This window comes from Squalius cephalus (assembly GCF_949319135.1).
Source record: "Squalius cephalus genome assembly, chromosome: 1".
Taxonomy (NCBI): domain Eukaryota; kingdom Metazoa; phylum Chordata; class Actinopteri; order Cypriniformes; family Leuciscidae; genus Squalius; species Squalius cephalus.
The window spans coordinates 28,185,568-28,208,967 of NC_137122.1; the positions used below are offsets into that span (position 1 = coordinate 28,185,568).

Consider the following 23,400-nt stretch of genomic DNA (forward strand, 5'->3'; position numbering starts at 1 on the left):
AGTAGTCTAAACCAATGAACAGTTATCAAAAATATTATTTAATGTCTAAATTAAACTGATTACATTACACCATAGTATTTAAATGGGTCAGACAGGTAGATCAATATACATATGCTTATATATATCAGTATCAATATTATATATAAATGCTTGTCTCTATGCTTATTTTAATTTAAAAGGAGAAAAAGGAGAGAAATATTTACCATTTGAGACGCGTTTCAGATTATCCAAAGCAGCATCACTCCACCTGAACATCTTATAACATTTAACAACACTGGCGGAAAAATTAAACAAACAGTCCTTGAAACAGTCCTTGAGAATCGAAAGGCGATATCAGGATCCCATCGCCCATTTAGTCTGGAGAGTATTTAATACTTGAGGAGGGGGGAAACTGAACGAATAAAAGTGTCTTTGTAGTCTTAATAAACATATTCAGTGGTATTAATAGTGTTGTAGTATCTATAGTCTGAGAAAAGTCCAATGTAAGTGAATGTAAAGTAGACTGAAACACGCAGAGATCCGCGCGATGTGTGGCGTAACCCGCGCGCGCTGCTGTATTTATAGCGCTCAGAGCGCGAGACTCTCTGCTGCGCACCTTAAATAATGAAGCGTCACTGTGTCTCACGGTTTGTGTGGCGTCATGGATGCATGGAACATTTTAAAGCATAATGAGCCCGTACAGTATGTTTACGCATCAAATATTAGTCGACAACCATATTCTTTTTAGGAAGGCAGCACACTACTTTTTAGGCACCATTGGCGCCTTGCAGATAGTGTTGGACATCATGACGCTGTCTAGGTAGGCAGTTCACAAGGTTTTGAGACACTGTGGACAGGGCGCCATGGACCTGTCAGTTGAAAATATAGTGTTACATTAATAAATAGTGTTAAAATGTTAAATCAATAGCATCTCATTTAGGCTACTCATTATAATTTCGGTCTCGGTGCTTGATTTCCAACCTCATTCAAGGTGACAGAAATAAAATATGAAAAGCAGATTTTAACAGCATTTTAGTTGTTCATGAACTGGATCAAAGTCTGACCTCCTTTAATGACAGTCCAATATTTCCAATTAAATGAGCGTTTCCCAAAGAGTCTTAGATCTGAGAGGTCTGGAATATGAGACCAGATTCACAAAACATTATTTTAAGAATATAAATTATTGTATTCCCAAAGTTCTTCTTTAAGAATGCTCAATTTTTCTTGAGATTGTTCATTATTATTAAAATGTCTGAAGTCATAGTAAATATTTTTTTTTAGTTTCTAAAAAAAAAAAAGTTTCTAGATGAGCCATGGTTTGATTAAAGGCTTTTTAAAAATTCTGAACCAGAAGTGCCTTGGATCTTTTTTTTTCCCTATAAATACAATTGAAATCCAACCAAAGAGCACCTTGATTACTGAACAAAGGTCCTTCCAGCGAGCAGCTCTCCTAGATGTTTTCCTTGATTCTCATGAACTTCTTGGAATTTATCTTCAATTTCTTCTGTAAGTAGATTTACATGAATCTGGCACCACTGGTTCCACTTAAAGACCCAGAGGGGAGGAGTAGAGGAATAAATGTTAGAGGTAAAATTTTTACCATAAAAGAGCAATTCCTTTCAGATTTAAAAAAAAAAATACCAAAGGATGTATACAAAACTTCTCGCACATATAAAGTCAAAAAGTGTCTAATTCTTGAAGATTACAGCAGTTGGCCACAAGAACAGGGCAATCAAGTGAACCTAACAAACTTTCCTTTTTCTCCTGGTACTGACCTTTTTCCCATCCAACCTAATTTGGCACTAAATGGAAAAGCACAGCAAATACCATCCCGTCGCGACTAAAAGGGTTGGTCGCTCTTGCGTCATCTCTTTTAAACGTTCATCACATGATGTCAATGTTGAATACCTTTCTATAAAAATAAACCTGCACAATGCAAAACAGCTTGGGTATAAAATGCAAGAAATGAATATATACAGCATACACCAATTTCCACATACATTGTATTGCTTCCATCAGGGTTGTGTTTGATGGACATGAACTATAGCCCGTGTTTATAAAGAACATGACCCAGAGAGGTGGTTTCAAAATTTTAAATGCATGCAAAAAATGTCTGGTCACTTTTTTTCACCAGATAAACATGTTATTTCTCTAAGATCTCAACATGAGTTCCAAGTCATCTGGCGCACATCAAGCAATTGTTTTTTCACCATAGGCAATTGTGGTCTCATGGAAAAGATTGCAAGATCACCTTGGTCTGTGATAATGGAACATCCACCAGAATTTGATTTCCCACCATTCCTGCAGGCTTTCCGGAATGAGAACTGCAAAGATTTGGTTTAGATAACAATATAGATCTAATGTTCTCTTAAAACAACAGAAGATTACAAAACAATCCTAAAAAACAGGGAAAAAAAACATATGTTTTATGCCCTTTGTTCCTGGAAGAAAACTCAATCGAGGTGTTTCAGGGTGTTCTTAAACTGTGCTTACTTACTTGATATTTTAACTGAGAACTCCTAAGCTATGAAAGAGCAACTTCTGAGCAATAAAACAATCATCTGGGTTTAGAACTTGCACATGCATTTAAGTTTGCATTTAATTGAAACACTAACTTGTATTTGATCCTTTACTTTGACTTAAATTCCTAAACATCTTTCTAGTTTGCTGACATCAGGCATTTGCTGAGGCTTTCGTTGTCCTGATTAACTGGACCACATCTTCATACCACAAAACTGCAGGCCATCACCCAAGCACTTTCCTCTGGCCATTATGTGTGTGAAATCTATCTTAGAGTCGAATTCATCTACAATAAATCTGGAGGGGAAATAAAAGCAGATGAACACCAGGGCTTGGATAAATGTGCTACAATTCAGTACTTTGGAACCTAAAGCTATTCAAGCGTGGTCAATTACATGTTTCACACATACAAGGACATTTAGCGGACACTTCTGTCCAAAGCAAGTGTCACAACATTTATTAGCAAACACTCTGGAGCAGCCTGAGGTGACGTGTTTTGCACAGTGGTGACTGTGGAGATTGAACCAGCAATCTTCTGACTACCAGCCCTGGGCTTTAACCAATATAGCACATCTTGAGGTTTTTTTTTTTCGTTTCGTTTTTGCTAAAAGCTGTAAATGGACTAAGTACTGCAGTGACTAATGACTTCATTGGTCTCCAGTGAGGAATCTCTGACAGAGACAAATGTTCTTTAGCAGCTATCACGATGTCATTGGCTTTTAGGCCCACAAAATACACCACAGGGGAAATTTCGCTCATCCATTTGTCTTATGAGAGGAAATAGTCAGATATTGAAGGGAAGCACAATTCGGAAATTGCAGAAAACATTTTTACAAGTAAACTAGACTTTTACATTTTCTATTAAAAAACAGTATAAAAGCTGTCACTGGGGATGTACTCCCATAAGTTTCATAAGGCACACCTTTTTTTTTTAACCTTATTGTAAAACTTATTCTTATGAATTGAGCGGTTTAGATATGATTGCTTTATATAATGAACAGATTTAATTTAGGCTTTTATTCACATACAAACATTGATCAGGGAAAATAAACAGAAATTCAACCATACATACTCTATTGCTGAAGCTCAAACGTGCTGCGTAACACATGAGAATGAACCTCATTGGTTCTTGCACATCAAGCAAGTATATGCTTTAGCTTCTGTTTACCATAAATTAACTGTGTGTTGATGAATGCTGATATGTGAGTAAAAGTCTAAATTAAATCTGTTCCTCATATAAAGCATAGGTGGACAAAGTACACAACTTCCTTACTTGAGTGAAAGTAAAGATACTACTGGTCAAATATTACTCTGTTACAAGTAAAAGTAAGAATACAGAAATACTTGTTTTTAAAAGTACTTAAGTATCAAAAGTAAAAAGTAAATGTCAATGCATTGTTTTATTATTGTTGCATTGTTGTATATGTACCTTATGCCTCTGGAGCAACTTAGTGAATACACCTACCAGTTAGTAGTATCTGTGGAGCTTTTAGAATGTTATAAAACCTATAGAAATTAAACAACTGAACTGACAAAAAAAACAGCCATAATCATCTTAATTTTTATTTATTTATTTAACACTCTTACCACCCCAACAAAAAAGTACACATCTATGTGTATCCATTCATGCACATTTGAATCAAGGCCTATAAAAATCCAACCTGGTACACAACCATAGCTGTATAACTGCCAAACAGCAATACTGCTTTAACAAACAGCAAAACAGAAAAAAAACTATTTGCCAAGGATGCACGCATGCGCCAATGATCTGTCTTCATCAATTTCGCCACCAGTTGATTAGTTCAAAGAAAATGATGGGAAATTGCTGAACTTCATGCCATGTGACCCTACAAGAGTGATTATTACTGATAGGCTGTCTGTCACCTACAAAAAAACAATCACGTTTAAAAAAAACAAAAAAAAACAAACAAACATGTAGTGGAGTAAAAAGTGCGATATTTGTCTTTCAAATGTAGTGAAGTTAAAGTAAAAAGTTTCCAGAAAAAATGAATACTCAAGTAAAGTACAGATATTCAAAAAGTGTACTTATACAGTACTCAAGTAAATTTACTTCATTACTGTGCACATCTGAAAGCAACCGTGTCTCTTCAGAACATTTGGACTTGACCGCTCAATTCATATGGATTATTTTTATGATCTCTTTGCTAGAGTAGTTGCTTACTTACCCTAAGTCAAAAGAGCCCAAGTTTCCATGGTAAACTGATGCAAATTTTCTTAGCTGTTTAACCACCAGACACAATTTGTGAAATATAGAGAAAAATTAAAGTCCCCCTGTAGTCAATCATTTTTTCCTTTAAAACTCATCTTTGATCACCAAAATGACATATTTAAACGTTTTGTTCCTTGAAGAAAATTCTTCATGCCTTAAAATAGCTTGAATGTAACTTTACACCCTTGCCTCATTTAGTGTGCTGTTCTATGAATATGCAAATTAGCCCCACCTCCACTCACTCTAGCTCAGAGATCCACTCCTTGATGATCACACGTTGACCTGATTGGTTACAAGGTAGTTTGTGACGTCAGAAACACCAGCGATTTCAAACCGTGTTTTTGAGACTGTCTTTGGTTCACTGCAATTTTAAGGAGAAAATACTCAGCAATGGTGTTGACTTGTGAATTTACACATGGTTTGTCTTAAAGCATATTAAAAACACCACATAGACATTAAATGCTTGATTTTCACATAGACATTAAACATAGACATTTCACATATAGACATTAAATTTTCACATAGACATAGACATGGGGACTTTAAAAGTATTCAGAAACAAAGTTTTAAAAGTAAAGTTAAATCAGTCATTGATGAATTATATGATGCTGTCAAAACATTTAAGATTTGGATTAGTATAGACAGAAACTAATAAGAAACTGAATTGATACACTCAAAGTGCTATAAAAACGTCCAGCTAAAACTCTAGCAGCAGAACTCAAAAAGATCTTTAGATTTACAGGCATCAGAACAACACATTGAAACCTGGCCATTCTCAGAGAGCAAAACGACTGAAGTTTGAACATTTGATGTACAGCATCTTGGCAATCCATATTTCCTCCTCTGGGAGGTTTGACTGAAAATATAACCTCTGTGGGACAATGATGGGCGGCAAGTAAATATATCTGGAACAGAACGTGATCTTTTAAAACTGATGCATGATTAGAGACTCGTACAGAAAATGAACTACAACAAATGAAGAGATAATGGCTTCATAAAATTATTCCCAATGCAGAAAAGGATCACACTCTCTCACAGAATATCACTGTTATTTCACATACACACACACAAAAAAAAATCACTTTGTCTTGGAATGGAGGTAAACATTTGAGAATTGGGATTCTTCTTGTGCCAAACAATGGTTTCATGTGCAGTGTCATTGGCTGGACTTGTCTGGGAAATAAACATCGCATCTGAACTAAAAAAAAACCCTGACGGAATGAATTTCTATGCCGTGACTATGTTGGTAGGCCTACTGCTATAGTCATATTTGGAGTGCTTAGTCTGCACTGCATAGTCACAACTGTATGGTTCAATTTGGGAAGACGATTTGTATGATAAATGAAATATTTGCATAAATGTTGCATGATTGCTCCGTGAAAGCAGTTGTGATTTCTAAGCCTGGCTGATAGTCGCAGAGTGCAATTGGGTCACGATTAAGAGTAATTTCCTTAAAATGAACTTTTTGCAAAGTGTAATCAATGAACCCAAGTGGGATCTGTTTGCCCGTAAAATGAAAATCACATGTTTGGCACCAAAACTGCATAAAGCAACAGTCATGGTGAAAAACCGGGATGTAAAAAGGAAAAAATGACCAATCTGAGCACTTTGGTAAACATAACATAACTAGTGCAACATGTAATGTATAGATTAGATAAAAAAAATTAAAAAAGTATGCTCATTACACATATTAAGTTTTGCCAAACTTTGCTTTGTAGTGCACAAAAAATGAAATTTCCCTACCCACATCCTGTTAAATCATTTATTGATGTAGCCCTACACTTGTTCCCTATGTACTATCTGCAGTGTCTTTTATAACGCCTTCCTTATGATTTCCTTAAGATCTCAAAACACCCTGTTGCTGGACACTAAATGGAGCATACACTTTATTTATTGTGAAAGATGTTGTAAAAGGAAGTGCACTTGTGAAACCAAACCACTAAACCGGTCTTCCTATCTATCTTTGTGTATAGAAATGTAGAAATCATCCTCTTAAGGCACTGACTAGTATGCTATGTGTGACTGGCATGCATTGTGTGCATAACCCTTAGACGTCCTTGTGCATGAGAAAAAAAAAGGCAATTACAAACTGAGATGGCAGCCCTTTAAGGCATCAATATCCGTAAACACACAGCCAACAAATTCCCTTTACCACCCTGAACTATAAACCCCTTGGGCTCTGCAGGTTAATCAGCTGTGCCAAACTGTGAGCTTGTGATAAACAGCCCATCCTCGAAATAAAGTCATGCCACTGCTCGAGTCGCTTCAAGTGCCTCTGCTGACGGCTACCAGAAATAACCACAGATTTACAACTATGAAGATTAATGAAGTGACGTCTGAGAGTATACGGCCTCCTGTATCTTACACCAAGGCCTCTTTAGTTACTATAACTCTTGCTCTAATGTCCTGTTAAATGTTTCATTGGCCTCTTAGATCAGTCACAAGTTGTTAATGCAGGGACTGGTGTGTGGTATCAATCTTGAAGGAATGTTTCAGGGTCGATTCAAGCTCTATCGGTAGCATATGTGATGTTTAGCACTGAAAATGATGTTGTTGTGTTCTTCAAAACAAACAAAATGCACTTTAGCCTAAAGGGCATTAAAAAGAAGTAGTGCACTGAAAATATTCTTCTAAAACTATTATTTGAGTGGTAAACTTCATGTCATCCTTTAAGTAGTTGCACGACTGTTTTAGAACTTCTAGTTATGTGTAAACAGTTTTTGTGGCTGGATTTCCCTTTACAGTAAGTAAACAGTCCCTTTTGTTATCATTGTGCGGATCATGTGAAGTTTATTGGCTTTACATGATTACAGGAGTTGAAAACTGCATGTAAGTTTGCAAATTGTAAACAATTTAAATTTTTGTGGTTGAACTTTGTGGTTTGTGGTTGAAGTAACATTTATTCCAGTGCAATGTTCTGCCCACTACTCCTAAGAAGTCCATTACCGTAAACCAGTGTTTTTATTGTTAAAGGGGTTATATGTAGAATTCAGAAACCCTTGTTATTAGTGACAACGGTGGCCGTTAAGTGAACTGCAGTCAGCAGTAGAATATTGAAGAATATTGAAGCCTATATTTAAAACGCAGTGCAGCTGCACAGCAAGTACTACATGTAGCTCACCGATTGGCTGTGCTGCAGCAACTGCAAAGAAAAAGAAAGATAAAGAAAGCATCTGATCATAGCACTGGCATCATGTCGACAGATGATGTAACTAAAATTACACTAGGCATGTTTCCATTACAGATTTGAAAACTATTGCAAAATGACGGAGTTTCCATTGACCGATGTTATGCGACTAAAACTTCATTTTTTCCTCTCGCGATAAGTAAAATCATTCCAAAAACCATGGCATGTTGGTAGGTTTATGTACTAATCCCAGCCACTGCACTAGCCATTATTATTAATGAAGGAGATGTATGAGTGTTTTCCAAGCATTAATGGTAGGAGCGACCCTTATTATACTTGTGAGCGGCACATATGAGGTGTTTCTGGGTGTTTCTCCCTCATATCTGCTCCGAGGTCTTGATTGTGGCATTTATTTGCGGTTAAGAATCCAGTATTCCTGTAATTCTTTTGTCTTATATGAATTTAATAAAGAACTCTGTCTCGTATTCTGTCCAAACACACCGCATCATCTACGTTAGGTGACCTGGAAATGCGCAAAAACTGTTTCCATTGCAGTTTTGCAAAATATTTCTTTTTCGAATTGCTCGAAAAACCACCTCTTGTGAGCGTAAAAACGTTTTTGCGATAAATGGGAGTTTTTGCAAAATTGACGTGTTTCCATTGGGCGTATTTTCAATTCGCAATTTCAATTTGCGCAATTTGAAGGGTAATGGAAACGCGGCAACTGATGATAGTTTGATAATAAACTATATTTGAGACTATAGACTATAGGCTATATTTAATATGCCTTTCAGTTTTCTGTCACTGTGATAAGTCCCTGTTTTGCCTGCCTGTGTTCCCTAGTTAGTTTCCTTGTTTGTTAATAAGTTCCACACACCTGTATCTGTTCTATTGATTACCCTCTCTGTGTAATTATATCAGTATTCGATGAAAAAAATAAGCTAAACATTTTTGCATGTTTTTATAATTTTGTAAATTTTATACATTAAAAATGTTTATATGTCTATGCGGTATTTTTATTATGGTTTAAGACAGGCCACGTGCAAATTAGCTGACACTATTAGCTGTTTGATAACATAGTCAAGCAAAAGGCTAATCATATTAATTGCCGTGTCCGACGTTATGAACAACGATACCATTGCTGAGCTCACGTGGAGGCGGGGCTAATTAGCATATATATGGTTCGCATATAGCCAACTAAATGAGGCATAGTTAGTTACATCGTTAGTTACATTACATGGGTGTACAGTTAGTTACATTACATGGGTGTACATTACATGGGTGTACAGTTAGCCTAGTTAAATTACATGGGTGTAGTTACATCAAGCTATTTTAAGGCATGAAGAAGGGTTTTTTTCCACAGGAAAAAACTTTTAAATATGTAATTTTGGTGATCAAAGATGAGTTTTAAGGGATACATTTATTGACTACATGACGAAAACGAGAACTCTTGCCTTGACAACTAACTGGAATAAAATAAGTTTAAGTACTAAAACGACAAAAACGGAAATAATAAATAAATAAATAAATTACAGCTAGATAGAAATACTTTTAATAAACAACAAAAACTTACAAAAAAAGCAAAAGCACATAAACTTTCTAAAATTGAAATGAAAATATAAAAATAAAATTCAAAATATAGAATAAATATTAATAAATACTATAAATAATAATATAAACTGAAACTGCTGTAAACACAATTTTGGCATGTTTTAACAAAGTGAGAGATAAGTATTTTCTGTGGCAATCAACAGCATGCAATGCTTAACTTAACACTGAACCCGGAACATTGCTTTTATTGGTTAAAAGGACGAGGGCAAATATTTGGTATTAGTAGAAATCCCACAAGCCATGCCATATAAAACATATTTAAAGAGGCAATTACAATGCCTATGTCCCTGATTCCAAAATCCACAGTCCAGGATCAGCCGGAAAAACATTGGCGGTATATTTTGCGAGAGATCAGCCTCCCAAAAAGTTATCCAGACCCTTAGGCCTTAATGAAATGTTTCACTAAATGTGATATATTAAAGCGTGAAGAACTAAATGAATTGTTTCTGGTTTCAGACTCTCTCTCTCTCTCTCTCTCTCTCTCTCTCTCTCTCTCTCTCTCTCTCTCTCTCTCTCTGACTCTCTCTGACTCTGTCTCTCTCTCTCTCTCTCTCTCTCTGACTCTCTCTCTCTCTCTCTGTGTCTCTCTGTCTCACACACACACACACACACACACACACACACACACACACACACACACAAACATTCAAACATGTATCTTCTCCTGCAGAAAACCCCTCTGACAGATTAATAAACAGTTTCTGCGGTTGACAGATGATAACTTAACATCATCATTAGCTAATACCAAACCTCATCTGCTGTCTCAATGGATTCTCTTATTAACACTCAATGCACATAGCCTACAATTCCCCTATTCTTACCCATAATCCCCCACTGCAAGACTAAAAAAATTACTGAATCTTTCTGACTTTACTTCTGGCACGGTATACACTCTTCCTTGATCTCTGATATGAACATTAACCTTCTCAAATTATGAAACATCTGATAGTCATCTCACTAATTACACTGATGATTTGGCACCACCGTGACCTACTGATATATAAATGCAAAACACCTTTCGGTCAAGCAAAAAATAGCAGATTTCAATGGAAAAATACTGGCAGCTGTGTTTTGTTCTCCATGACCCCAATCCGTCTGACCTGAAGCCCTTCTGGGAAACTAAAATAAATAAGAGTTGAATCGTGAATCAGTATAGCCGAAATATGGATCAATATGGAAATGCAGTGAAACTCCTCAGTATATACTGTATTTCTGTATATATTTCAATATGTTGTTGTTTTTTACAAAACTATTCCTCTTTATTTAGCAAATTTTATATGAAAATTTTACATTTGCTTAACATTTTTACCACAACATTCCTGTATTTATATGATTGACAATATAATTAACACTAAAACCGGCAAGAGTGGAAAATGATAATCAAAAAATTATTTCATGTCATTTTTAATATCATCTGGACTTAAGTAAAACATATCCAAAGGAATTTTTGAAATATTTGATAAAGTTTGGATTTTATGAGTTGTATCTCATATATTTAAGTTCAGTAATTTCACTTAAATGACAATTAATAGGTAATTTTCATTGCCATTTAAGTGAAATTACTGAATTTAAATATACAAGCTTGATAAAAATGATCATTGTAGAAGAACATTTCAGATGGCACTTAGAGGCTTTTGCATCTGAACTCTTCATATATATATAATACACACACATGCATGTATATATTTAAGAAAAATGTGTTATTTATATATAAAATATTTATATTTATATATAATATAAATTATGTAAATATATTTACAGTATACATGCAAATATTTCTTAAAAATATACATGCATGTGTGTGTATTTACTATTTATATATACAAAATAATTATACACAGTACATAATATTATGTAAACACAAACTTTTATTTTGGATGCGATTAATCGTGATAATCGTGATACCATTTGCACAATTTTTAACTCAAAATACAGATTGAGAAAGGGGGTGTACAGGGGGCCCTGAGGCCACGAGGGCCTATAAAGATCTTCTCTAAGATCTGGAACGAGGTTTCTACTGGCCCCTCCACCAAACACAACCCACCCCTCACCGGAATGTGCAGTAATGCAAGGACCAGTACAGGGGCCCAGTTTACCTTGAGACACCATTCATTGTCAATACTGTGGATAATCCTTTTTTTATACCCTAATCTGGCAACAACATCTCAGGGGATACATACTTTTCAAAATGCGGTAAATAACAGCATGACCAACATATGACTTGATATTCTATTTCAACATCTCAAGACAATGTTCACAATTAATATTAGCAGGTGTATTTTTTCTGAAAAAAATAATAAATAAAAGTAAGATTAATATATGCCTACTTTATACAAAGTCAGAATTATGAACAGACATGTTGGCTTTAGGTCAAACTGACAAAATTTTAACCAAATCATGTAGCCTACTCCAAACAGACTCAACTATGATATTGACAATGTGCCTCCTACAAGAGTCTAAAAAATATGTATCCTGTGGTGCACATTGCCTGTTTTAGGGTTTAGCATGCATGCAAGCATGTTAGTACTTAGGGTTTTAGGATTGAGGCCACATTCACCTTTAAGCCCCCAAATTTGTTAGTATTGGCACCAAAACATGTTTCTTATAGCACAAGCTGGCTTTAGCATTACAGAACAGAGACAGAAATGTTAAGTTGACTGCAGGGGAAAAACAGCAGTGAAAGCAGTTATTTTAAAAATTACAGGACTAGAATTCCAGAACACATTCCGCCCTTCATACACAACTGTTTTCTCTGTCTTTTACTGTTGGGATCAAAAAGATAAACCACACTGCAAATATTCATCTGTATAAGACAGCATTGTGTCCAAAATTACATACTCATATTTACAAGCATTCAAGCAACTAACAGTATATTCTTTATATATATATATATTTTTTTTTTTTATGAAAAGATGTAGTTTTAGCTTTTTTTATAGCTCTGCCATAACTGTCACAGTACAAAGTCTGACATTGCATCAGTTTAAATGTAAGTAGGACTGTATTGTGAAATACAAGTGTATTTTTGTTTTTTTGCAACATACTTTAAATTATGTCAATGAAACTAAACTTCTCTTTCATTATTCACTAAGCTGAGCCTGAAGGTATGAAAAAAAGTTGCAAATGAAAAAAAAAAAAAAATCTATGGTCCTTCCTTCAAATGATTTAACAAGGCCAAACGAGAAATTAATTTGTAAAAGGATTTTTTTATAGTATTTAACTTCCCAAATGTTAATTGTTTAGATTCACCCTAAACGGCTCCAAGTATGCATTTATGATAATATATATATATATATATATATATATATATATATATTAGAAATGATTATGTTATTAAACAAATACTATGTTTTTTCCCTAATCAGCCAATTTGCTTTAATTTAAAGTCATATCAATCATGTTTAGAGCTCTTTAGTCCACTGAAGGCTGTGCATAGATCATGGTCGCTGTAAAAGGCCAGCCCCATGAACCCATGGGAGATTGAGGTGCTGACAGATGCTGGTGACTGCTAACATGTGTGTTTTGAGTCACGTCCAACATCTACAATATCTCTCCCACCCTTCCCTGAGAACACACACACACACACACATTCTCATGGACACACTAAGTCCACATTGTTCAATCTTATCAAGGTTGAAGGGAAAGCAAGACAGCGGTGTTAAAGGAAAGGCTACTGATTAATCTGACTAGGTCAAGTTGTTTCCTAATGAGCATTTGAACATGGGAAACACTTCCACAAAAGAACTTTGAATGTTGAACAGACAATAGACTAAACATTCACCGTGTTGCATTTTCATGCTATAGAAAGCTGTGACAACACTGCAAATAAAACATGATGCAGTACACTTAATCTAAAGATATTTTTTGTTAATTTATATATAAATGTATATGTAAATTTGAGTTCTGCACATTTTGATGAATCTGACCTTATGCAAAGTTAATTTCAGTGTAAACTGAAAAAAGTTGTATCATATCGTAATTCAGAAATATGTATAATATTCAAAATAAAGGTTGTTTATTGGCATCGATGGTTCCAAAAGGAAACTTTCCATTGCATTGAAAAGGTTCTTTATATCACAAAAAGGTTACTTTTAAAAAGTATTATTTTAAGAACTGTTTACTGCAAGATTTTTTGAGGAACCTTTTCTTAATAGTGGTAGACACACTAGATAAGTGTACATAGCAACAAATAGCTTCTTGTTTACAGTGCATATAGTGATAGATGATTTTCACACACAGTATAAACATAAGTGATATGATATTCTTTTTTCATGCTAATCGTGTGTGTGAAGCACATTCTGCTAATAATCCCATTATTCCATGGCATGTAATAAGTAGATGGAGACATTTGAGTTTTATATATTTACTATATTAGAATTTTTTTTTTACCATGGATTTTAAGCTTTCCTTGAATGCTGGCGTGGCACTAGGGAGTTATTTAAGCCATTAGCAGTATAACACTAATATTGATATAGTTAAGCTGCAAATGATTCTACCGCTGCTAACAACGACCAGGGAATGTTTGATAGGACATCTGTTCTGGATCTCCATCTGCAGCCTTACCTTAGTCTAGGGAAATTTTGAAATTATTTCAAGATTCCATGTTGTGCTGCAGAAACAAAAAAAACTGATACCCCCCCCCCCCCCCCCCCCCGTCAACAAACTCCAAACTACTCCAAGCACGGTGCCAATAAGGTTCTATACATTTCTAAAGTTCAGCTTGTTCACTGACCACATTAAAGGTCAAATCATTTCTCGCTTATTTATGTCATCATACAAGAATCAGCAGCTGTTTTTTATATCCACTGACCCTTGTGTTTCTCTATAACTGCCCTGTGCGGGAAAAGAACAACGTCAAAATACTAGTGACCCTGAAGTTTCATTGACTGTATTGAAGGAGTTCATGTGTGCTGATTGCATTTTCTTGTGTGCGTGTGTGTGTGTGTGTGTGTGTGTGTGTGTGTGTGTGTGTGTGTACAGTATATATATTTATTTTTATATATATACTGTATATATAAAAGGGGGGTATCAGTTGTTGTATATATATATATACACACACACATATATACATATATACACACATATATACATACACATATACAGTATACACATTTTATTTTATATTTTATTTAATTCACATTTATTTATTTATTTGTAATAATATTTTATTTATTGTTCTCAGAGAATGAGTTTGGTTATTCCAGTGATTTAATTTTAATGTTATACCATACAATGGCATTTTAGATAACTTTTTGCTTTCAAATTTGTTGCAATATTTTATAAACTTGTAAGCACAGTATTCTGTATGTCACTGTATCGCCATACTTACAATCAAGATTTGTTTTCCCTTGACGGTTTATTCGGGAGATACATATCACAACACAAATTAAAATGAAGTTAAGATTAATCGGAGTACAAATGTAAATGAAGGCCTAGAGTTGTTTTATCTTAATTGTACTGCTTTTGTAATGTTTATATATTCCAACCAGTTCAGCAGAAATCTTTTTTTAGGTTAAAAAATGTATTCTCTGGCAAAGCTTCAGGAGATTGTATCTTCAGGGAATCTGCGGTAGGTCTTCAAATGAAAAAGAAAAAAGAAAGAAAAAAAATGTAAATGTAAAAGCATGTAAAACATGACAATTATGTATTTATTTACTCACATCTCGTCCAAACTCCGAACTGAAGTTCTTTTTTCTGTGAACCTGCCAATAATTCTTATTAAAATATAGCTAAATTTTGCTAAAATATTTTTTATTGGACATTAAATGTGCCATATGTAGAAAATTGTATTTTTATTAAATGTTACTATAGTAATCAAATAGTCTAATTTAATTAGTCTGTGCTTTTGTTTTTATTTATTTTTATTTTTAGTGTAGTGAACATAACTTCTGCTTTTAGAAAGCATTATTTTTGTTTTTAGACTGTAATGTTTGTTGCATTGTCAGAATGTAATGTGATTTTAACCCTTTTTTGCACATGATGTATAGCATATATGGTTAAATTCAATTCACTGTATTTGTTTTCATTGCCTTCAATATGAACCTTGTTAGTAGGACAACATTGGGCAGGATGTGAAATTAAAAAAAAAAAAATCAAATAAATACAATAGAAAAAAGTAGAAAATACCAAGATATATCGCCATTCAGCCAAAGAAATAATGTCATATCGCCATATCACCCACACCCAGACCACAAATTAAGACATTTGAAACTTTTTCAGGAAGCCTTTACCATACGCTCAAAAAACAACAAAAACACCATAACAGTATCATAAAACTAGTCCAAATGACTATTCCAAATCTTCTAAAAGCACTTTACTTTGTGCGAGGAACACACCAAACTTGACCTCATGATTCACTGATAATCTTTCCATCTGCTGAAGCCCTGTAATCATTCAGATGAAAAACATTGTGGGTGCTAAAAATTTCAGTTTGGATTGTCTTTAGAGGGAGTAAATTATGACAAAATTAAAATTTTGGTGCGAATTTACCTGAAACATTAAGCCTTTGCAGGATAAAAGCACATTCTATATGGTGTGGTAAAATACTGTATTTGCTCAGCACTGTCCAGCTCTACAATAATTGCTGAATTGATTGGATCACTACGGGAGTCCAGAAGACAGGGAGAACTCAAACCAGGCGGCTTTAACCCAATCCCACATCCATTCCAGAGTCCCACATAGAAAAGAAAGGGTGTCCATTTTCATTATAAATCTCAGCTAATTGAGCACTTGCTGAAATATAACCAAGTGTGTTTCCATTAATAAAGCAATTAAGAGTAAGACAAACTGAGCTCTGCATGAAAAATTATATTGATTAACACAATATATCAGATAAGTTCATGTTGGTGCCTCTTCTGTTCAGTTCAGCCCACTCATCAGGTCAGGGACTGGGACGGTCATGGCAGAAGCTTCATTTTGTGCTCCGTACCACATTTTTATGTTGATTTTGATGTTTGTTTTGGACCGTTGTCCTGATGGAAGATCCAGCCACGGCCCATTATAAGATTTCTAGCAGAAGCCGTAAGGTTTTGATTTTTTTTTTTATCTGTTGGTATTTGCTAGAATCCATGATGAATAAGATGTCCAGGACCTCCAGAAATTTTCAATTCTTTAGCTATTTTCTTACAGCCACTTTCTATTTTGTGATGCTCAACAATTTTTTGATGCACATCAGAACTATATTTTTTGGTTTTACTCATTGTGATGAATGATTAAGGGAATTTGGCCTTTGTGTTTCCTCATGTTTAAACTCCTGTGAAACAAGAAGTCAATTTCATGTTCTTAGTCACCCTGGTGTGCTAAATAAAGGTAAATATTAGTGGGAATATACTTCAGAGATATTTTATTTGTTAAAAATTCTAGAGGTGCCAATAATTGTGGCCAACGTGTTTTGGAGAAAAACATTTATTTCATAATGTGATATCCCCCCCCCACACACAATTTCAATTAATTTACTTCAATGAAAGTTTAGATTTTTTCTTTTTTTTTTAAATGAAAGATCAAAAGGATAAGCAATGCAGATTTATTTTTTAGAGCCATTTTTGATCATATTTACCAGGGGTGCCAATAATTCTGACCACAACTGTATATGTCCTTGCTATCTTGCCAAGTACATGTAGGGCTTCCCGGACATCCTTATTTAACATGGGAGTATCAAGGGATGATATCCAACCAGCTGTTTATGCTAATCTATTGCTTTGTGATAACAAAACCGGGAAGACAAATGACTAAAACAAACAATATGATCAGAGAGCAACACAAACAATCACTTCTCTGACTCCATTTTAAGATCAAGTGAAAATACCATTTGATAAAGACTTGAGAAGCAATATTTGTTAACCTGAAGTGACACAAAACGGTGCTCTTTATGTCATTTCTGACTGCTCAGCAGAGGAAAAAATAAATGCATTCCCGTTCTTGTACTGTGCACTGTAAAAATTGCTGTGGTTGCTTTTAATTTTATAAAAATTGAAAACTGCTTCTGGCAGAACATGGCGCTTGAAACACCAAGGTCTTGGATTCAATTCCCAAAGAACACAAATCCTCATAAAATACCCTGAATGTCTTTTTGGATAAAAGTATCTGCCAAATAAAAGTAACTTAAAGCACTCAAAGGCACATAAATAACAGCAAAAAGATGAACAAGCATAACTCATAAATATGTGATGAGTAATGCAGGAATTTGTGCTTATCCCTATAATTTTGAAGTGATTCGTGACCCGAAACGTGCATGTACTCTCTTTTTAAATATAACATATGGATATATGATCATGGTAAGATCATTCTTACTTTTCACATAAAAGAAAATTCTGCTCATTTTGATTATTTTTAACACTTATTTCTGATAGCAGCTATTGGCTCAAGCATTTGCTGAAATAGAGGTTATTATAAATATAGTATATAGCCTAATATTTTACCATAAACTGATTAAATATTTTATAAATGATTTAATATTTAATATATTTTCCCATTATCATAAAATACCATTAAAAAGCCATTAAAAATGTAATGTAATTTTTAACGAAATACTGATGTGTTTTTTTATACAGGTTTTAACCATTTTGATATTCTTCTAAATTGAACAAATTATCTCATAATTAGAGGCAGATTTTATCTGCTCAAAAGACCTAGCCATGAACCATATAGACTACATTAGTGCACAAATCATCAGGTGAACTTTGACCTTGTTAGCAGCAATGAAACTTTACTTGCTTAAAAGTGCAGTTGATGAACAGTAGCTATATAGAGGACATACCTTCGTTGATTTGTACATTCACATCTCCATTCACTGATGTACAAAGTGACCGTGAAATTCTCAACATCATTCTCCGCACTTAAGAAGTCTGGACGGTAATGTTGGTATTTCTTGGCAGCTGTTTTCACTGGCCTGCTGCACAGAAAGCAGGTGAAACAACACGCCATTAATCCACCACAATGGAATTCCTCTGTATTTGACAGCCAATGATTTCCTGAAAAACATCTGTGCCATAAAAAACAATGTTTAATATGCAACTGCAGTGCACATGTTTTAATAATAATAATTATAAAAAAGCCGTATGATCTATAAGTGGAGTAACGCTATAAAATCTTTAATTCTGGCCAAACCTTTTTATCAGGCTGTTTCATAATAATAATAATTTCCACTCGATTCTATTATGCAGCAGCTGGAAACTTGGAAGGACAAGCCGAGCTTTGGATCTGATTTCCAAACAAACCCATAAGGCCCTATTCATCATACGTCTAGAACACCAGAGTATTTCCTGTGATGTTCAGCTGTAGGTGTGTTGAGGAGTAGATTTTTCTGTTAAACCAGGCCAAACCAGTTTCTGCAGCTCTTCAGACAGTCCTGCTCAATCCAGATCTCTCATTATTCAATATTTTACCTTCTCTGCTCCCTGGAATAAGACATCAACACATAATCAATCTGCCCAGATGGATCTGCCCGCGACAACAGAACAGGCCAGATGTTGAAAGCACAAAAACAATGAAGCAGAGCTTGTCAAAAAAAGATATACTTATCTGAATTCCTGTATTTTGAAACATTTTTTGCCTCTAATGTCAACCAAAAATGGCAAAAAGGACAAATTTCAAACAGTTTCCCAAACACTTCTCCATCTGCTATTAGTCTGAGAAAAAGTCCCGCCACTAAACGCAAACATCGGTTGAGCTTATAAAACAACAAAACAATGATTTGAAAGTGACACAGAGATCTGTATCATTCGATATTTGAGTAAGTTGAAACCCAAAACTTACGTTTAAAAGTGTAATTCATCGATTTCTCTCTAAAAATCACCGGCGCGCAATGAATTCTGGGGTAGGCAAGGCCGCGAAGGATCCATCTGTTGCATCCTTCATTTCACGGGATACGAAGGACACATTAGAAGGAGCCTTTGAATTGGGAAAGCCTTCGTCAAGCCGTGGTGATGCAAACGGCCTTGGAAGGATGCAGCCTCTGAATTGGGAATTCCCATAACCCATTGCCTGGACTTATGTTTGATTACTTACACCTGTGTCTCATTATCTTGTTAATGCCGGCCTATTTAAGCCCTGTGTTTTCACTCATTCTTTGTGAAGTGAAGTGTCACACTGCAATTCTAAATGTGCTAACCATGTTTTAGTTTTGACTTTGTTTTGGTTTTGACTGGTTTCCTGGATTTCCCTGTTTCTCTGCCCTGTTCTCTTTTTGGATTATCTGCCCTGTGTTTTGACCTATTGCCTGTTTTATGCCCTAATAAAGCTGCATTTGAATCTTCAACCATGTCAGAGCAGTTTGTGAGACACTGCTGTGTGGAAAATTGTGAATATAGCTATATATGTTAAGCTAGTATATGTGTGTAGAGGCCTGTGAAAGAGTGGAATGTGCTCACATATGAAGAGTTAAGAAAAAACTGTCAGGGTCTGGGGTTGAGGAGATGAGGTGAGGACTCAAGTGCAGGAAACAAGGGCTTCTTTAATAAAAAACAAGAACAAATCAAACAAAAAATACCGCACGCTCACACGACAAGACAGTGCACTCACAACAGAATATAAACACACGGAGCATGAATGTCCGAATTCCATCACAGAACCCGAAACCAAACTAGACCGACGTGCCGGGATCCAAACACCACGCCCCGCACATGAAACAATGCACACAGACAAGAGAGCGCACACAAAGACATGACAAAACAGGAGTGTCAGAGCTCTGTCACAAAATCAAGAAATTAACTAGACAGAAGTGACAGAACCCTGACAAAAACATATGATGATCTTGTTGCTTTATAACATAGGTTTGGGATGTACAGTAAAGTGGCATTTAGTGACTCTGCCTTCGATTGAAGTATATGGAAAACTGTAGCCTATATTATGTAGGCTATAAAATTTGCATTGCAGACCAACTCGGCTTTATATATCTCTGATAACAAAGTCTTTTCTTCTGCCATCAAAACCCAAGTCTTCGAGAGTGATTTCGAAGCCCCGACAAAAGACGTTTTTAATTGCTGCTGCATCTTCTATTTTTATCCTTCAGTGTTATCTAGGAATGTGATTTATGTTGCACCACTTACATTAGTGCTTGTCCTGAATATGCAGCACTCCAGTTCAAAAGCACACACACTTTCTGGTCTGTTCAGATCGAGTGCTGCTGATCCCCCTGCCTGCTTGTTTGCCAAACACAACAAATGCATTCAGTGTTAAGCCGGACAGGAATGAGCGTTTGTTATTTCTGTGAAACTATCTCCCACCCAGCTAAATTCAGTCTTTAGTGACTGCATACTAGTACAGGACATCTCCCTAAACAAACCCAGTGGGATTCTCAACCTCTTTTTGAAAGATAACACCCTGCTTTTTCTTCTAAACAATGATTTTAGTATAACTGTACATTTACAACCTCACATTTACAGTATCAGATCATACACAATTCCTTTTCCCAAACCTCTGCCAAGACAAACCTGGCAGCCTCACATTTACAGTATCAGATCATCCACAATTCCTTTTCCCAAGCCTCTGCCAAGACAATGGCAACATACTTGACCTCAAGATCCTGATCTCACTGTGACTCCCGCTATTGTGTCTGACCTCTCTTCCTCCACCCATGTTTGACTGTTCAGTTGAGTATTTGATGCCTAATCAAAATAAAGCATTAGAGCCCGTGCATTAAAGGGGTCATGATGCTATTTTAAAGTTCATTATTTTGTTTATTGAGTGATATAGAATAAGTTAACATGCTTTAATGCTCACAAAACACATTATGCTTCACATACTGCACATTACTGAAGTACCTCTATTCCCAGTCTGTTGGAAATGTGCCAATTTCTACAAACCCCTCCTTCTGAAAAGCCCAGAGTGATCTGATGAGAACATGAAGCAGGCTAAAATCACTGGAAACCTAAAAATACATCTTTAGTGAGAAAATGACGTGGCTTAAAATGAAACATTATGATCAAAAGAACTGAAATGAGATTGATTTCCAATGCAGAGTGAATCAGATCTCTTAGATAACAGACAAACTGTCTGATTAACTGAAATACCCTTTGTTTTCTGTTGCGATTTCAGTGCAATTGTTCTTCTAACACACACACACACACCCATAGACATAATGGGTTTTATACTGTACTAACTGTATATTTTATGCCCTTACACGAACCCTACCCCTAAACCTACCCATCACACAAAACTTTCTGCATTTTTACATTTAAAAAAAAAACTTGAATTACTCTATTTTTATACCAGATTTACAAACGAGGACGTCCCTAAAGGGAGGTTTTTGGACATTTTGTCAGGTTTTGGTCACTTCTGGAAACAAATTTGTCCCCAAAATATGCATGCACGCACGCGCGCGCGCACACACACACACACACACACACACACACACACACACACAGCTGGCAACATATCAGCCCGGATGACTGCATTTTGCACTGATTACACTGTATTTCACCAGAAGCCATAAAGAAGGTCTGTTTCACACAAAAGTAAGATTCACTTACTCAGAGTTTGAGTGCAGGGAACATACAAACATAATCAAGCCCACTCATTTCAAGAGCTGCAGACACTTCCTGTACAGCCAAATATAGCGATTATCAATTTGTGTTGTAGAGCTACTCAAAGCCTTGAGATGTCTGAGAGGTAATGTCAAGGGTACGCACCAACATGACTCTCCCTACTGTGCTGTTTGAACTCAATGTTCCTCTAATGCTCCAGAGAAATGAATTGAGCAAAGAGACTTCCTTAAATTTAACCTGTCTCCCACAAAAACCATATATTTGGCAGAGAGACTCAGTTCTTAAGCAACGCTGGGGGATTTATGTCTTTGCTCTTCTCCTTTGGGTCCGGGAAGAAGATGCGTCATTTCAGTCTGTCGGGGGGGGGGGGGGGGGGGGGGGGGGGGGTTCAGTAAAAACAGAGAAGAAACACTGTTATTATTATTATTATTTGTTTATATTTTGGTAGAGGTCAATATGAAAGAATCATATGACAGAAACAAAGTGACACATAATAGTTCTAGTTCTTAATCTTTCTCTAGTTATTCTTGTGAATTATACAGTTTTTCTTTTTATTATTTCCATTAGTGACACCCATCAAAAATGCAAAAAAAATAAAAAAATAAAAAACAGTGTGATTTTTGGGTGTTTTGTTAGGGTGTTGCTAGGTGGTTGCTATGCTGTTGTTTTGACTGGTTAAGCTTGATGAACTTTGACCTATGAATCTGCATAGCCAAAAGGGATAGAGCTGTTCAGGTTGTAGTACAAATACCTGGAAGAGTACAAGCATTTTCAAGCCATGAGTTTCCTTTGGAATTTCCTGGATTTTTTTTTATAGATTTTTTTAGATGTTCAAATTATGAGTGAAATATTTGTTTTGGTTAACATGACCTGCAGATACTTGGATGTCTTGTTTTACAACATAAATTACACTCAATATATCTCAAATCTGAATTTTCAAGATGCCATGTTAAAAAAAAATGCTGTAGCCTACTTATATAGCTTATGTTTTTTATTGTTTTTTTTTTTTTTTTTTACAAATTGTGCAAGTATCTTCAGCTAATGTTTACTTCAGGCCTTATTTTACTTATAATTTGAAAAAGCCCATTACAAAAACCCATTTGAATCTCCGAGGGATGCCATGGCAAATTAACCTTTGCAGGTTTGTGTACAAATTCTCATCAAGGCAGCACAGCTCTATAGAGGATCTAAATGTCACAGACTGACCTCTTGGCTCAAAAGAACATACAAATGTAAGGCTGCATGAAAACAATTGTTAAAGGTAGGAAATGGGCAATTGTTACAAAAAAAATACTTTTTGTTATTCTGGTTGAAACTCTCTTCGCATCTTGATAGCAATCAAAAATAAAAGTAGTCTAAATATTAAAACATGTACATATATCTTCTGTGGAAGTCTCAGGACCAAAAAAATGGTCGTCCAATCATTGAATTCGGTCCGAATGCAATGATACGAT

The 23,400-nt window shown here is 35.4% G+C and overlaps 2 protein-coding genes across 2 annotated transcripts in view; both read right to left on the reverse strand.

The window, feature by feature from the left end:
* The window catches only part of ptger1b (prostaglandin E receptor 1b (subtype EP1)), a 5,701-nt gene extending 5,127 nt beyond the window's left edge, over positions 1-574 (reverse strand). Inside the window, exon 1 of the mRNA XM_079889458.1 lies at positions 204-574. The gene's annotated coding sequence lies outside the window, so the exon portion shown is untranslated. The remainder of the gene's footprint in view (positions 1-203) is intronic.
* LOC307158264 (choline transporter-like protein 2) overlaps positions 1-5,858 on the reverse strand; it is a 119,223-nt gene extending 113,365 nt beyond the window's left edge. The window contains exon 1 of the mRNA XM_079870691.1: positions 5,849-5,858. The gene's annotated coding sequence lies outside the window, so the exon portion shown is untranslated. The remainder of the gene's footprint in view (positions 1-5,848) is intronic.
* Between the last annotated feature and the right edge of the window lie 17,542 nt (positions 5,859-23,400).